Here is a 15,286-nt window from a genome sequence, read left to right on the forward strand (position 1 = left end):
ACTGGATCACATCACTCCAGTCCTTACGAAGACCAAGAGACTGGATCACATCACTCCCTTAAGTCCTTACACTGGCTTCCTGTGCCTCAAAGAATACATTTCAAAATACTTCTGCTGGTTTATAAATCACTAAATGGTTTAGGGCCCAAATACCTTTTGGATATGCGTGGGAACTATGACCCACCCAGACCCTCAGGTCACCTGGGACAGGTCTGCTTTCTGTCCCCAGAATCAGAACCAAAAAGGAGGAAGCAGCGTTCAGTTTCTATGCTCCAAATATCTAGGGGTGGGAATCACCGGAGGCCTCACAAAATGATAAAATCACGATACTTATGTCATGATACGATATTATTGAAATTTTAAACATATTGCAAGACTCTGTGGTATATTGTAATTTTATTATTTAATTATTCCCAATTTCAAACCATGTCCCCAAAAGGAAACTTTTGTTTCATCTAAAAAGAAACATCTCTCTGTTTGTTCATCTCACTTTAATTTTATTGCTGCAAAATGGGTGAAACTGACCAACACATATATAATAAAAAATCCATACTTCTACTGCTTCTGTGTATCAACACAGTATTGGCACTGAAAATATTGCGATATGATGTCACATCAATTTTTTTCCCCCACCCCTATACATATCTGGAACACACTTCCGGAAAACTGTAGGTTGGCACCAACTATCAGCTCTTTTAAATCCAGGCTGAAGACCTTTCTATTTGACACTGCCTTTTTTAATTCATAATACTACATTGTGATTTGTATTCCTGTAATTTGTTTTTAATTTTGCATTCATTGTTTTTAATTTTGTATTCATTTCTAACTGTGTTTCAATGTTCAATTGCACTGCTGCTGAAATGTGCTATTTAAATAAAGGTGCCCCCGTGTCCAGCCGGCTCTTATTTCCATTAAATGCTACGATGGGAGTTACAAGCTCCTCAATCATTTCCTTCCTCTTTGATCGAAGCTGGTGGGGGGGGGGGAAGAGCCCTTATTGTGCTGGGACTCTGGGGTGAAGAGGCTGGACCCTCGGGGGTAAGCTGCTAGCTCACACAGATATTACATCATGTTTATCGAGGGGGGGGGGTACAGACTCATTCCCGGCCATGTGTGCCAGTGTCCTGCAGGACGACTTTGATCTTGACTACCTACTGGCCTGCTGCCTCCCCAGGGTCAGATCCAAGTGAAGGCCATAACTTCTCACAGATTAAAGCTGCTAAACCCCCTTCACGATTGGCTGCCCTTTGACCTTTGACCTGTCCCATGAGGGCTGAAAATGAAAAAAATAAAACCCCTGTTAACCATGGTTGTGAAGGGGCCAGCAGCCGCATGGCTTTGAAGCAAAGGGTGATATGAAAGTATCAAGTCAGTGTGAGACCTGTTTCTTGTTTTTATCCCTCTCTTTCCACTTCTCAGCGGCCATTTCTCGCTGTCAAGGTGATGTTGCCGGGCAACAGCCAAAAGGAAATAGAACTCGGCATGGCAAGGTCAAGTCTGAATGCCTCACATCTCTCTCTTTCTCTTATGTTCGCGCGCACACACACACACACACACACACACACACACACACACACACACACACACACACTCAACACAGCCCTGGCAGCGAACCTTGAGCTAGCTGAAAATCCCCTCAAATCCTCCTTGACTTTTTATTTTCATCTGATTCCGAGCATCCCGAGTCTTTGCCCTGCCTTAATCCGTCTCAGACACTCCGTGTCTCGAGCCACAAGTAATAAAGCTGGGGGGGGGGGAGTCCGAGGAGGAAGCCTTCTTAATATGCCATGCGACCATCCTGCTTTCACCTTGCGGAGGTGTGGAAGGATTACCGGGCTGACCTGAGCGGACATGGGTCACAGAGACAGTAACGCTGTCGTTTGGTAATTACAAGGTGGGCTTTGATAGCGGTGTTTGTAAAAGACAAGGTGCAAAGATAGTTCATGGGGGTCATTGAGAAGGAGTTAGGTATGCGTCCGCGAGTGTTTATGACATTTCATTGCCTGCGGATGTTGGAGAGTCATTTGAATGCGCTGTGGGGGGGAGGCATTGGGTGTACACCGGGATTGGCTAACATCTTTTACATGCATCACGATTGCACTCTTTAACCCTCATGTTGTCTTCCCGTTGACCATGCAACATTTAGATTTTATGGGTCAAAATTTTAACAGTTTTATTGTTGTTTTGACAATTTTTTGAAGCTTTCTCCGACATTTCTTGTCACACACTCGATTTTTTCTGCATTTTTTGGGACGTTTTTGTTGTTTTCCCTTGTATTTCTGTCATTTTTTTCAGTATTCTTAAATATGTTTTTTCTTCAAATGCTATAAATTTAAATACCTAAATTCATTCAATGAATCAGTTATTTAACTTGTGAAGAGTGCCGTATGGGAACCATTCATGTTATTTATTTATTTACAATTTGGTTAAAGGAAACCCAAATTTCAGATTTAGAAACTTTTTGAAAATAATAAATCAACTTGACCCCAAGGACAACAGGAGGGTTAAAATATAATCTGATCCTTTTATTATCTCCTAACCCCGTGTTTCTGTAGGTCCTCAACTCCAGCAGAGTGATGCGTCCTCTCTCTGATAGGGCGTTTTCACACCTACCTCATTTGGTCCAGACTTTCGGATTGGTCTGAACCATTATTGCAGGTGAGAAAGGTACCTCGGACCCCAGTCCAGATCCAAAGACCAAATTTTGGTCCAATCAAAAGAGGCGGTCTTGGTCTGGACCACACTGAACCATGGTTCGGTCCGTTTGCTGTATGAAAACACTTTTTGGGTGGTTCAGACTTTCGGACCAATTACAGGAAGTTTAGCAGCTATGTACCATAGAAGAAGAAGAAAAAACGCCTGCTAGAAGAAGAAAAAATGAGTTGTGAAAGTTGGTGGGGAGAGGAGTTTAGATATTTAATTTTAATTTGGTCAAACTACAACATTACAAGTCAATTAGCACTTAACACTCACAAAAATGGCGACATTTACAAAAAACAATTCTGAGCGGATGAAAGAGAGAGGGTATGAGCAGATGGTAGAGCAATAATAATAATAATAATAATGCAATCGGGATTTGCTCATTCATTTTCATTTCTTTGGAAAAGACTACCCAACACGCCAACGTCAGACACAAGGCCGTCTACTCACCAATCAAAGCACGTACGCCACGACAACACGCCGTAGGTACAGTGTGTCATGGAGAGCGCTAGCAAAATCCCATTGTGAAACCAAAAGAATGGGATCAAATGTACACAATGTCATTAAGCACTTTTGAGTTCTTTTAGGTGTGAAAACGCCCATAGTCTCCCAGTTACTGTCCTTAATATCACATAACTATAATCCAATCATGGTAATCGTTTTAAACCTGGGCCTTACATATTTGGATCCAGTAGCTCATGAAAAATAAGGTGTTACAGGTCGAGGTGTTATTGTAGAGGGCTACAGTTGTGTCAGATACAGTACATATTAAATAATGATTTAGATAAATCTAAGTATAGCATTGTCTCTGCATTGAAGATACCCAATATTAAAAGACTAAAAACCTTGATGGGGACATCCCTAGTTTTAATGCATTTTGGATACTGCAATGTATGCGTTGTTCAGTTTTTGTGCCATCCTTGTGAATTGTTACATTCTTTATTAATTCTCTTGGTGCCTGCTTTTGGTCCCACTTTGGGTTTCGTACTTCACTTATTTTGTCATTTTTGTAAATTTAGCTCAACATACAGTACTGTAAACATGAAATACGTCTTGTAGCTTGAATATCAAATGTGCAGAAGTAACCATTGGCCGCAGATGTTCAAGTGTCATTAACTCCTCTTCCACATCAGGTTGGGCCGAAACATGAACACCCTGCAAGATGAAACTCTTCCAGATAGCGACATCCTGTAGCTTTTCTCATGCACTTCATTTTTTCCCAGTACAGGTAGATACTGTAGACAAGATGGGCAGGCTCTTCTCATCAGCCAGTCATACTGTACATTAATCTAATTGTGGTAAAAAAAAGTACACTCTTATTGTAAATGTATTATTATATATTGTTTTGTTAAATTTAGTGGGCCATTTTACAGCATAAGGATTTTCTGTGCCACATTTTAACGTTAACCCTTGTGTTGTCCTCGGGTCAAACTGACTCGTTTCAAAGTGTTTTATGTCAGAAATATGGATTTCTTTCAACCGAATTGCCCAGAAATGACATGGATGATTCCATACAACGTTCTTCAGGTAAAATCTATAATTACTTTCATTAAATTGTTCGGGTGTTTCATTTAATCTTGTGGCAACTGAAGTCCTTTTTTTAATATCCGGACTTAACTTTGACATCTACGCCTCTGAGATCCACTCAATGTCCTCTGATCTTAGTCAAAATAATTCATAGTTTCTGCCTTTTTAACTAAAAATCTATGTATAATTTGATGTGTATGAGGTTTCTTGACCATGAATTCCAAGAATAAGTGTAAAACCTGTTATTAAACCAGCTCAGGTTTTTTTTTTCAAACACCAAAAGCTGGAAAAGTGACAAATAAATCAGAAAAAGCAACAAAAACATTGAAAAAGTAACAAATTTTTTTTTCAATTTTGACCTGGAAGGACAAGTTCATGGTTAACGGGAAGACAACACAAGGGTTAAAATATGATGTACAAACATTATTATGCCAACCATTTTTATTTGAAAAGCTTATTATTGTACGCACCATTTAAAGGTATGTGTGAAGGCCCTACACCTTATTGTAGGCCCAGTTTCATATGGAGCAGTAGGGGGTCCCTGCTAAGGGGCCCTTGGCTTAAATAGACCCCTGAACTAAGTAAAGTGAATCCGTTCATGAGAATAGGTGAGGACAGGATGAAGATGATGAAAATAACAACTTTCTATTCTATAGACCCTTTGCAAACACGTGACCACGACCATGTGACGCCATGATGGACGGCAGAATCCCCAGAAGCTAAACAGTGTAGTAGACATCAGTTTCTATCAGTTTTAAATAAATAACACTAAGTAAACTGTAACAATAAAACTACATTTTTCTTTGTGGCTTCTCCTACTGCAGTTTTTGTGTTGTTGTTTTTTTGAAAGGGGGTCTTGCCCGGGACGTAATTTACTGTTATTATTTATCAGTCATTTAAAACAGAAATGCATACACTTGATTGTGTTGGTGAGGATTACTCTGCAGAATGTGTGTGTGAGAACACGAATGAACAGAGCGTGACGTCACGACCAAAGGGTCTATTGCATCACCCCAAAACATCTGCTTTGCTTTATATATCAAACCAAATAGATCATATCATACCTTTGGCAAACCAAGCCGCAGCTAGTTCCTAATGTACAGTGTTGATTTCAGTGTCTGGGCTTACAGCTGCACGTTCCAAAGGTAGTTTAGAAACATTGCAAGCAATCCAATGTTGTACTGTTTCTAATGGCAACTGGTTGCATCCCTGTAGCTGCAAAACACCTGTTATCTTTTGGTGTGACACCTGAAAGAGATCCAGAGAAATGCACGCAAAATCCATTCCAGATAGGCGTGGGCTCGGAGCAGCTAGTCCTTTGCTAGTACACAAAAAAGACCTCCAGCCATTTCCATTTCATTCTTTAATCATCCAGGGGAAGTTGCTGCGAGTGGGCAGATAGGGAGCTCAATTTTGCGCAAAGAAAGACATAAAAAAAACACGCACGGCCATTGATGAAAAATGGATCTGTGACATTTCAGCCTTCGCAAGCCGACTCTTTCAACTTAATGTTTTTTTTCTCCGGCAGGTATTTAATTTGTCAGGAAGGTATGCAGGGAGAGGAGCGGAGGGGGAGCAGGGAGGCCTCATGGGCATCAGGCAGGAGGGTAAACAAGCTTCAAAGCCCCAGCAGAAGCCTCAGATTGACCCAAGGTGAAGCATGACTCATTAGTTATATGCCAGGCAACATCTGGAGCAATCACACCCAACACCATGGGGTGTATCACTCTCAACCCCACACGCGAGGGTGACGGGCTAACAGGGCCTAATAAATGGATAAATGGATAGAAAACACATCCGAAAAACATTAACTGAGAGGCAGTTATTGAAAATAGAGAAACGTGATTGACACATTCAATTTCAACAACTTTTCTGATGTTTAAACACATCCCAACCCTCATCCCATCACAATCTCAACCCTCAACCCTCAACATCTGTATTTTTCATCCTCCTTGCTAGATTTGACTTTATTGAAGGCCATCCCTTGCTGAAAGTTCTCCTCCCGCAAGATGAATTCATTTTTCACATTCTAAACAAGATTTGAGTCCGGAGCGATACGAAACACTTCAGTTTTATTGAATACGTTTGCTTCCTCCATACTCCACATGTCTCAGATAAACCTGCGGTTGTACAGTGAACCCCAGGCACAGGAATTTATCAACCCATTCTCTTATCTTCAGAGGAAATCATTGATTTATTACAGACGGAGAATACTGTCCTTGTCAGAGCGCACTAACTCGTCCGGCTATCTCTTTGATCATGTAACGACAAAATACAGTGATGAAAACCTAAAAAGGTGTTGTCGCGTGTCCGCCTTCTGCCAGAGACCTCATGACTGAGACCATCATTTCATCCGGCGGCTTCTCTTGGCCGTCAGATGATGGATGACCGGGTGGCAGATGTTTCAGGAAGTGGTCCATTGATAACAGTCCCAGAGGAGCCCCCTGATTGGAGTTCATCATCCCTCCCCCTCTCCCACCAGCCCATCCATCACTGGCTGAAATTGGAAGCTGCCCTTGAGTGTCAGTGATCAAGTGTTGATGGAATAGGTGCTGATAAGATGCACTGATTGAAGAGCTGCGCGGTATCTTAAGAAGGCGCACCAATGCACACAGTCTAGATTTGGGGGGGTGTTTACCTGATGCTCCTAGTCACAGCAGTAGAAGTAGAGTATCCTGATGTGGTGCACTGTGTTTCCAGTGACATAGAAAACAACATGTGTGAGTGTTTGATGGATTGGTCCAGCGTCAGTGTGATGCTGTGGTTGTACCAGAGTCTGAAAGGCAAAGCTCTTAATTTAGTAATCAATGTACACTCCTACACACATCTATGGTATGGTCAGGAGTTTCCAAGTAATGAGGGAAAAATAGAAGATGACATTCAAGCTGCCAAAGTGATGTTCCTTTATAGGGTAGCTATAAAGGAACTAGGGAACTTCCATAATTTCCCATTTTTTGGGATCAATAAATATCTATCTATCTATCTAGCTGGGCTCAACTGGATGTCCAAGGGCTTTAAGTAGAGCCTCGGCTTCCACTAACTGAAAGGAGTCCTTTGAAATGTATTGGACATCTGAGAATGCAACCGGTACTCATTCCCAACTCGTAATAAACTACTTGGTCAGGTGCTCTCAGCATCAGATGCCTACGCTTAAATCTCCCTTCAGCGTCTAGGGGGAAAGCAGCTCATCCACGGCGCTGTAACATGACGTAGTATTAAGAGTGGAATGAAAGACCTGCGTAGGACTTGCTTCTGTGTGTGTGTGTGTGTGTGTGTGCGCTGCTGGCCACTGCCGGGCCTGGCTGCTTTCTTGTTTGCGTGGCTCAGCTGAGTCCCGTAACGGTACAACATCAAATCACGAGAGGGGAGCAGCTCCCCCCTCTTGTGATTTGATGTTGTACCGTCACATGACTCAACGGCGCCAGGCATCAAAACCCAACCAGTTAGGAGCTACAGTCTGCCTACTAGGGTGATGAGATGCAGGTGTCTATTTCAGGTTCATGTTTTAATTACGGCTTGTGACCCTTTTTAACAGATCAATGTCTACCACTTGTCACAGATTGCATATATATATATATATATATATATATACATACAGTATATATATGAGCTGTGTGTCTTGTGACCCCAGCGGTGTAGTCTACGTGGTACGCAGGTATACGCAATATACCCACTAAGAAAGCTCCAGGATTTCCATATAACCACTTAAAAATGTGCAATGACACGCAACAACATACTTTCCATTATAGGTGTAATATATTTTGAAATGCCTTCTGTTTTTTTTCTTTTGCATAGGCTAAATAAAGGTATTTCCACCCTACATTGGTGCATTTAAGTGTATCAGAATGAAGGAAATTGACGCTCAAAATTTCCCTGGGGGAGGTGACCCAGACGCCCCATTTTAACATGTCCATTCTAGTCCGTATATTTATATAGCACAGTATACCCGCTAAAATACATGAAACTACACCACTGCTTGGGGGCGATCCTAGCAAACCTCTGATCTAATGCAAAAACCATGCAAACCATTGTGAAGCATATCGTTTTTTTTTTGCAAGGTTTTTGTCAGAGAGGTGCTGATTTAACTATGAAGTCATTTTTGAAGCCCTAGGTCGTGGTGACGCATTGTCCACATCCATTTCTGTTAATGGGCTGATGGTACAGTACCGCCCACGCTGTTAAACTGAAATGTAACCTGTTTGGCATTGGGTACAAAAGCACCACACACTGAAGTGCTTATCACAGAAATATGTCATGAAAATAAGAAGAAACAAAGAAACTGGCCCAGTTTAAAAGAGTCTTGCCAGGTGGATGATGTTTGTCTTTCTAAGCAGACAAAGAGATCTGCCCTTAGTCTGCTGCGGTTTGTATTTTCAGCCGCGGTGATACGCTTCGGAGCCTGTCGGCAGGGTGCAAAAAGCATTCAGCTCTGAAGGATTTGAGAAACAAGTGCAATCGTCCTGAATTTAAATGGGTTCAGGGCCCGGCGTGCAGATGGCTGCGCACACAGCCAGATACGGCGTTCAATAGTTCAGAACCCGTTCTTCGCTGTCTCTAATCGCACCCTCTCTTTTTGTCGTTGTGGTCTTTTGCAGCCTCTTTATCACTCTGCTTCTTTACGCACCTCTTAAACACACATCTAGAAGCACACACTGTTTTTTTTCCTCTAATTTCCTTCTTTCGCGGTCTCTTTCACCCTCACCCAGCGTTGTTTTCTCTTCCACCGTCTAACATCCCCCCTTTTTGCTCTCCCCCTTCCTATTTCCCAGCACCGAGGAACGAGATAAAGAAATCGTTTTTCTTTCACCGCCAATCAGGTCAGCACAATTACACAAACACGCTTCTCTTTTTTTGTGTCTCTCTAACATGCCCTCTCTCTTTGTGTCTCTCTAACATGCCCACTTTTTTCTTCCTGTCCTCCTTTTCTAAGTTTCCACACTCTGAAAGACGAGATAAAGAAATCACTATTCAGGGAAGGTGCAATGGCACAAAGCAGCATGCACACACCTCAATCTCTACCTCTATCCACCGTTTTCCCTGCCTGTCACCCTCAGCCTTCGGTTTCTTCTTCTGTCTCAAGCACACACACAAGCCTGCATACCTCAAATAATTATTTTCTTTGCTTCTCATTGTGGCACAAACTCAAACTTTGGAGATAAACCAGTCCAGACTCTCACATTTACACCTAACAAAGTCTGATAAAATGAGGGAATGCACCAAAAATACCAGATTTAGACCTGTGTGGACCAGTGAAGGCTTCCAGACATCTCAGATCTCTGATTTGATGCAACAGGCCACCCAGGGAACCAGATGCTGAGAATTAAAATGTGCTAAGGAAGGACCAATCCACAATTCCACTGCACATTTTTCAAGGCCAGTGTCATTCTTGCTGGTATTAGTTTCTGTCACATTGATGTCCCCTGTACTGGCATGAATCTGGTACTTAACGGTAGCTTGGCTCATGTATCTTGCCCAGTCCAAAATAACCACATACATTTTTGAATCAACTCTCCAGTATGGCCAAACTTGCTACAGAATTTGACTCTGTGTTTGATTTTTCATTATCTCAGTTAAAATCTTTTCATCAGAAGTATTCATGACGGCCCATACATTGTTTGCTTCTTGTTTTCTGGCAGGAAGGAGCAGACATTTAATCCAAACAAGTTAATTAGCGGGGAGATGGCATTGGCGCAGAACGAGGCTAATGAAATAAACACTATCCTAAAAGAAGAGATTAGCAATTAAGCTATTGGAGCGCAGAGTCATTTATGTTCCTTTGTGCTGTCTCTTAATGTGGCACGGTAATGAATACTGCTCCAGCCTTTATTTGTGTGTGTGTGTGTATGTGTGTGTGTGTGTGTGTGTGTGTGTGTGTGTGTGTGTGTGTGTGTGTGTGTGTGTGTGTGTTGTTGGGTAATAATAACCCTCTGTTTACTGAAGGACAGTATGGCCATCTTTTGTGTAACAGCTGCAATCTTGACACTCGGTGTACACACTTCCTGTATGTGAGACGATGTGTTTACGTTAGACGGGGAGAGTTATGGATCATCTTATTGAGTTTGTTGTCCCACTCAGTACACGGTTGTGAAATGTGGCTGATTTAAATAAATGGTCGTTGAATGGTGGTGTGTGCCTGTGTTTATTTGACTGATTGAAGGCAGAAAATGTATGTGTGTGTCGGTCGGTGTGCGTGTATACAGTATATCGCCTCTGCACACACACACACACACACACACACAAACACACACACATTTATGTCCGTGTCTGTGTGTGTGTGTGTGTGTGTGTGTCTCTTTGTGTGTGAAACTAGAATTCTTGCAAATGCACTGTGTACTGTATATACAAACCTTTGCGAGACAAAGATCAAGTGTTCTGCATCCTCCATGTGTCTTGACTGTGTGTACAATCATTTACACACACACAAAACACATACTTCCCTCTGCGTGTGTGTGTTTGTGCATGAGAGAGAGAGAGTGTGATCCATCTGGTGTGCTCTAGTTTTTTTCCTACAGCGGCTGATGAATGGAGAGCAGAGGGCTCTGTGGTGACCAGGACACATGGCAACTCCCCCTCGCCTTTATCAGCCACAACGCTGCTCCGTCCACACATCCATCTATCTGTCTGTCTGTCCAGCAGCGGCCAGGGAAGTCATTAACCCTGCAGGCCCTTTGGGTTCCTGAACACCACTGACCAATGAGAGCGAGAGAGATAGAGAGAGAGAGAGAGAGAGAGGCTATTTGTGCTTTGTCTGGAATTTAAAAGAACAAGCTGTGCATCTATAACCATGTCTCTCTTGCAAATTGCGGTATGTTGTTCTTGTTTTTATGGAATATAAATGCAAACTAAATTCCATTCAAGTTGATGCCAAAGACTGGTGTTTACATCCTGTTGAGAGTTTTGAAGCGCCTTGTGGAGTTTTCTTGTAAACTAACAAAAGTTCTGGTGACAGTCAGTGTATCCTTGAGGGCCGACAAATGTGTTGAATGCTTTACCTTTCTCATAAAACATTTGCATTTGTATTTCTAATCCAGCTTTGTTTACTTGCTAGCAGCTTCTTCTTCCCAGGCTTTGCTGGTGTGTTGCGGCATATCTTGGCGTGGCGCCACCTGTTGTTGAGCAGAATAGAGTGAAACCATTGGAAGTAATGTGTATGGGTTCTGCATGCGCTTGCACGTGCGCTTGCACTGGCTGTCTCCATGTGCTTACCCAATTTTCAGTATTTTATTTTAGAGTATTTGTGCCTGTGTGTGAGTCTGAATTCATGCTGTGTTTGCATATACAGTGTACATATTGGGTGCTTTACCTGCTTATCGGACGTTTCTGGGCATGTTGCATTTTAAAGGGCCAGTCTAGTTTAAAAAGACACATAGATTTAAAATAACATAAGTGTTAATGTGCAGCTAATCATCTAAATCCCTCCCATAAATCCTACACCAATCTTTCTGTTTGCATTACTGCAGATTGCCGACACCGTTTGTCGGTCTGAACATCGCTGCGTGTGTATTTCATTATGAAGCTATGGCTTCATGTTGCATGTGTATAACATAACCGTGTCTGCGTCTACCCATTCAAGATGTTTACTTGTGTGTCTGTGTGTGTGTATTCAGGTGTATGTGAACATAGGAGACAGATGCCCCAGCAGAAGTCATCTCTCATGTCCCCGTCCTGAACAATAGCCTATTGTGGCACACTGGCATGCTGACAGATTCAATATAGCCCCCGCAATAGAAAGCAGATTAAGTCACTGCATCTTTGCTTACAGCTTCTTTTAGACGCCATTAATTGCCTTCTTCATTGGCAGCCATTCTTCAGCTTGAAGGAAAGAGCTTTGAGAAAAATGAGCACGTTAGCGAGAATGGATATCACCCCTGCAGAAGGGGGGGCTGAACTCATTTACTGTCAGTCTATAAGGAACTTGTATTGTTTGGGCTTTGTTTTCACCTCAATGGTAAAATAATAAAGTGACAAAGTACCACCTTATAATAGGATGCTCATCACAACTCGTTTTGTAATAATAAAGTGATAGAGCATGGAAAGCACAGACATAAGTGCAGGTGAGACAAAATTGAAAACAAGCCCATGATGGCAGCGCTCTTTGTTGGGAGCAAGAACAAATCCAATAGACATCAAGGACGAAGCCACACTTTAATTCATCTGGCACATTCTAAATGTGTTTTAGCGCCCAGCCTTCTTCATGAAATTACATTAATATGGCAGTTTGAGATGGGGTTGTTTACATTATACATGCTCCATGTCTTTAGCAATAAAAACCCACTTTATTTATATTCCCCCAAGGATGTAATCATACTTCTCCGTCTTCAAAACAAAAAAAGAGCAACTCGGGGGAGAGGTTGAATGCCCTCTGCTCACAAGTAATTTTGCATCACTTGACTTACTTGGTGCTGTGATGGTTTTAGGCTGTCGGCCCCTTTGTGATCCCTTTGCTCTGGGATTCAGGGTCAGTCCTGGCAAACATAGTTGACTCCAGAACACGAGGGTGTACAGATACTATAGCCCGGTTGGACTTTGGGCCATAGCATGCCAAGGTTCATCCATTGACATGAAATTTGAATGTTTACAATGTGCTCCAGACACAGTTTTTAAGTTATGACTTCAATTCCCAATTTGGGACTTGGTAGCATTCCAGGCAAAGTCACCACAAACCCTTCTAGCTAGCATTAGCTAGCTATCGGCTACCTACTGCTGACGCTAACTAGCACTAGCTGATAATAGGGATTTCTAGTTGGCAACATATTTGGGGCTTCATTTAATAAACATAACCTGTAGTAGTACACAATGTGTGTGTATTGTTTTGATTACAATGTGAGGAATTACTTTACGTTGCTTATTTATGTCTATTTATTTCCATTTCTCTCCGTTAATCACCGGCGTCTGTAACTGGGAGTACAACGATCTGGTACGAGTTCACGGGTAATTAGTTACGGGTTTGACTGCCGTTCCTGGGCACTTTCACGAGTAGAAGGTTGTGAAAACACAAGTTACGAGTTGCTTGGAACACAGCATGAGAGGAGACCATGTTAAGCAAGCTCTGATGTCCAAGTATCAAGTATCTCTGTCTCTGTGTGTGTGTGTGTGTGTGTGTGTGTGTGTGTGTGTGTGTGTGTGTGTGTGTGTGTGTGTGTGTGTGTAGGACTTGTAGTTATTGTTGTACACAGACCCTCAGTCTTATTAAGATAATGAGTTTTTTCTACTTCTTTTTGGTCATTTTAGTCACTTGACATAAACTTAACATATGTTTCTGTCATGACTCCAGCATCTTGAGCCTGTGTTTTGCTTTTGCTCTAACCTGAAGTCTGTTTGTCCTGAGTTTCCTGAACACATCCCTGCTGATTCTCCTACCACACACACCTGCTGTTATCTGCAATCTGCACACCTGGTCCTGATTGACACCTCTGCACCATATAAGGTGTGACCAGACATCCATTCCCTGCCGCATCGTTAGCGTAACCATTAATCACCTGGATCAAAACTCACCCCGGCCTGGCCGACAACTTCTTAGTTGCATTCTTGGATCTGCACAAACCCTCCAGCCTCCTTATTTCACCTATTGCCAACCATCTGGACTTACCCGCTTCCATGGTCATACTACAAATACTCACCTTATTATTCCAACTTATCATGTCCTGGTCTGCTTCTGGGTTCCAGTTCTAGACAACTTGTAACAGTTTCACTTACTGATGGTCAAACAACCCTGAAACAAGCAAAAAGTGCAGATTGCTGCAGTATAAGCCTGGCTGAGAACATAGTCTTTGAAAGTTCTAGAAAGTTTCTGACTTGACACGGTGCGAACAATCTGACAATTTCTTGCCATGGGTTTGTTTAGTGTCAGATTCAAAGGAAGAGGCGCTGTCATTGGTCAACAACTGCAGTATAAGCCCAGGGGTGTAGTGTTGGGCTGTAGCAGAATGACTACATGTTTTATTTAATTCTTAATTTCAAAAATATATAGTATTATATTCAGTTATGTATTTAAAGAGCCAAAGCTTGCAAACACTTACTTTTTTATGATTTTAAAAGCTAAAAGTTGACATTTGGTGCACTGTCATACTGTTTAGACTGCACAGTACAGTTGCTGTCTTTTCTTACACACTTTCTATTTCTGCTTCTGTCAGCTTATGTATCCAACTCGTTCTCACTACCAACACGTAAAATAAAGATGCTTGGGCAGTGGTTCAGAGTATCAGACAAACAAAAATCCGCCCTTTAGGGTCCTTATGGAACATAGTGTTAAAGCATCAACAGTAGAGAGTAATGTGAAAGGACCAAATGCCACGTAAGGAGGTTGGATGGTGGGGTGGACGGTTGAAACAATACAGGAGACCCCCCAGGAGACCGGGGTTCTTGTCCCACATGTCACTGAAACGTACATTTGATGACTCTACCCAGGATCTTTTCCTGAACCGAACTGTCCCGTTCTTGTGCCGCATGTCAGTCAGTACGTCCCGGCCCAAAGCGGCAAAGGACGCCAAGAGTCCTGATAGTAAAGAAGAATTTTAGCGTTACCAAGCGTTTGAGTTTTACACAATGGGAGAGTGAGAATGTGTTGATCTATCCACAATCCCTACACCAAGCTCACACTCACCCATTTCCAAGCTGAGGAGTGGGATGATTGCACCAGATGAATATTTTTCAGCAAAAGTTTTTGCCAAACAGTACATAGGGAGACTTGGGCATCAGGCTGAGCTGCACTTTTGTGATTAATGGCACTACATCGAGAGGCACTCCATGGAGCAAACAAAAACAGAGGCTCTACAAGCTGTGGCCTGCACTGCAGGAGCTCAAGGACTGCAACAACTTAGCGTGGGTGTAAACTGGATGGAAGGGGTCGGAGGTGCAAGAAAATATTCTTATATTATGAAGAAAGGGGTTCAATGTTAACAGATCACTTCTGACAGCTTTTTATTCATCCCTTGTTGAGTCAATCTTAAGCTTCGCCATGATCTGCTGGTTTGGCAATTTGAGTGTAACCCACAAGAACAGACTGACTCAACAGCATTAGGTCTGGGCATGAGGTCTGAGCCACACAGAGGGCAATGGC

At 42.4% G+C, this 15,286-nt stretch overlaps 1 long non-coding RNA gene across 1 annotated transcript in view; it reads left to right on the forward strand.

Annotated features, from left to right (window-relative positions):
* LOC116699178 (uncharacterized) overlaps nt 1-15,286 on the forward strand; it is a 19,277-nt gene that overhangs the window by 2,669 nt on the left and 1,322 nt on the right. The window contains exon 2 of the long non-coding RNA XR_004334387.1: nt 8,626-8,628. This is a non-coding gene — a long non-coding RNA (uncharacterized LOC116699178). The remainder of the gene's footprint in view (nt 1-8,625; nt 8,629-15,286) is intronic.

The sequence above is a fragment of the Etheostoma spectabile genome, chromosome 12 (assembly GCF_008692095.1).
Source record: "Etheostoma spectabile isolate EspeVRDwgs_2016 chromosome 12, UIUC_Espe_1.0, whole genome shotgun sequence".
Classification (NCBI taxonomy): Eukaryota; Metazoa; Chordata; class Actinopteri; order Perciformes; family Percidae; genus Etheostoma; species Etheostoma spectabile.